The following is a 3,220-nucleotide window of genomic DNA, read 5'->3' on the forward strand; positions in this document are numbered from 1 at the left end:
GTTGAACCGTGTGTTGTGGCTGGTTTAGGAAGTGGTATTAAACGGGGAGCATGTGGTCGTACGTGAATTAAATTGTGGGATATAAATTATTAGATCGTTAGTTTGATTTAATTATTAAACTACATCTAACTAATTTATTTGTGAAGTACCAGCACAATTAAGTCAGTTTCGGTTATTAGATTAAATCAGTGATTAATATTGGAATATAATCATTGATCGGGTAATCTGATAATATTGCAGATTGAGATCATTGTCGTTGTTGGATTGGATTTCTGTTGTTGCTGGTCTTTACTCGAGAACCAACCCAATTTGCTAAGGTGAGGACTAGTTAGTGTCTTTTTCATATACCGATATGTTTAGATAGTTACTTAGTTTAAAGTTAAGCCAAGTATACCTATGGACTATATTATATATAATCTTAGTTGATTGTTGAGTGTATAATAATAATATATATATTATATATCTACTAAATAAAAGATAAGGAAAAAGAACTAGTAATAGGATTTGAAAATTAAAAGAACTAGATATTTAAAACGGATTGCGTGGTGTGTGATATGCATGTTAGTATGATAAAGTAAATTGTTTGAGTGTGGGGAGAAAATGTGCCAAGAGGCACGAAGAAGCGGGTGGGCCGCAGAGAGTCCTACAAGGAATTTTCCTTGTAGTTGTGTGGTGGTCTACGGGCGCGGAATGCGGGTAGATCAGGATTGGCTGACGAGCCAACGTGTTGTGCGTGGAAGAAGTGCGAGAAGCATGAGGAATCCGGATACGCAAGTGAAAATGTGCAGGAAGAACTGCGAAAGCATGAGGAATCCTGTAATGCATGGTAATGAAAATGTGCAGGAAGAAGTGCGAAAGCATGAGGAATCCCGTAATGCACGGCGACAGAAATGTGCAGGAAGAAGTGCGAAAGCATGAGGAATCCCGTAATGCACAGCGTTGTCTATGGGACGTAGTCTCATTTGTTTGATGTTTGAGTGTCGTTGACACGTGATTGATTGCTTGTCTTAGGTTTAGACTTTGTGATGGTCTAAGCATGTTTGTGTATGAAGACTTCGTGAGCCCTAAGGCTTGCCCTCGCTGAGTAATCTTAGAATGCTCATCCCTCTCTTTCTCTTGCAGGTAACCATGAGGAGTGGATGATAGAGTTGGTGTTGGTGTTAGGAGCTGGAGATTATTCTTTTATTTTCCACTGTTGGATTTATCGAACTGGTTGTTAGTTTCAGTTTAACGTTTAAAGGATGGTTTGAAAGACGTTTAAATTGAATTATTGGATTTTTCGGTTATTTTCGGTTAAGTATGGTTTACTTGTGGTATAAGTTAACCTGTGACATGCCATAAAAATTGGGTGTTACAATTTTGGTATCAGAGCCAGGTTATGTCAAACCGGTTTCGCCCCGGAAAGGCAGTCCTGTGGAAGAAGGCTGATTCGTTTGTTGTTTCTGTATTCAGATGCCGCCAAAACGTGGAGGGAAAACCGCAGCTAGAGTGCAGCCAAGAGTGAGGGCTGAGAGCCCAGTGCGTGATGAACAGCCGGAAGTCGTGCATGCTAATGTAGCTCGAGCAGGGGAAGCTAATGAGATGGCTATGTTTGAGCAATTTCGCCGGTTCCAGGAATTCATGCAAAGGGAGCCAAATTTGAGAGGAGCACCAGAGGTGGTTCCACCACAGCAGGATGCACCACATCATGATGCACCAGAAAGGGTAGTCCCGCCTCAGCAACCACCACCGCCTCCACCGCTGGTCCAGGTGCAGGGTCCGTCATACTGGGAGGCCATGAGAAATTTGAAGGACATGGGCATGGAGCCTTTTGGTGGAAAGTCTAATCCTATTGATGCTGACAATTGGAGGAAGAGACTGGAGAGAAATTTTGATAATGCTCGGTGTCCGCATGAGTATCGCTTGGACTTGGCAGTGCAGTATCTATAGGATGAGGCATTGGTATGGTGGGAGAAGGTGGTAGACCAGGCACATGGACGATATGAGCTGACTTGGGCAGATTTCAAGACCGAATTCTCAAGGAAGTATTTTCCCAGAGAGGCTATGGATCGTATGGAGGAGGAGTTCCTGGAACTTCGTCAGGGCACCATGACTGTGAGGGAGTATGAAAGGGAGTTTGATCGACTGAGCAGGTTTGCTGGCAGATTCATGAATGAGGATGAGTTAATTCGCAGGTTTCTGAGAGGTTTGAGGATTGAGCTCAAGAATCGGTGTGAGATGTATGACTACCGCAGTAAGATTGACTTGGTAGAGAAAGCTGCTAATTTGGAGATTGGGTTGGAAAAGGAGATGAGTCAGAACAAGACAGCACAGGCGAGACTTGCAAAGGGTTCTAGCTCTAATAAGAGGACTTGGGATGCAACAACTGTGAGAACTCCATTAATGTGTTTCGGGTGCAACCAGCCGGGTCATGTTCTGAAGGATTGTACTCAAACTAGGACCATCAGGAGTTGTTATGAATGCGGTCAGGAAGGACACATTGCAAGATTTTGCCCGAGAAAAGTTGGGAGACAGCAGGTCAACAATCGTCCTAGAGAGCAGTTGCCGCCACCTCCAAAACGTCAAAATGTTGGACCTCGTGTGATGATGGCTGAGACTGAGGAGGATGAGGACAATGAGCCAATCGCTGGTAAGTAAATGTCAAACTTATCCAGTGCTATATTAATTTTTCTATGATTGGTAAATTCAAGAATTATTGCTTGTGAATTGTTGCTTAGAAGTAGAATAACCGTGTAGGATCGGTTTTAGTGGGAGGATGGAATGCTTACACCCTATTTGATACTGGAGCTACCCTCAGTTGTGTTAAGCCAGGCGTTACTCAGAATTGGAGCTTTGATGGTGAATTTATCCCAAAGGCAAAGAGGATTGGTACTGTGGGAAAGGAAAAATTGGGTTCTACCGGAGTTCACAAGGATGTTCCTATCATGATAAACGGAGAAGTACTGCTCGGGAATCTTGCAGAAATGGAGATTAATCATTATGACGTGATTCTCGGGATGAATTGGTTAAAGAAGCACCGAGCTGTATTGGATTGCCACAGAGCACGTGTGCATTTCTCGAGACCGGAGGGGAAGATAACATTTCAAGGCGTAAAAATGGGTGGAGGGGTTTCCATCATATCCATGATGCAAGCTGAGGAGCTGATAGAGAAAGGAAATGATGCCTTTCTAGCTACGATTTCTGTAGTGGGGGAGGAGATGGAGCTTGGAGTTGATAATAT

The sequence above is a fragment of the Camelina sativa genome, chromosome 20, assembly GCF_000633955.1.
Source record: "Camelina sativa cultivar DH55 chromosome 20, Cs, whole genome shotgun sequence".
In the NCBI taxonomy this organism is placed as follows: domain Eukaryota; kingdom Viridiplantae; phylum Streptophyta; class Magnoliopsida; order Brassicales; family Brassicaceae; genus Camelina; species Camelina sativa.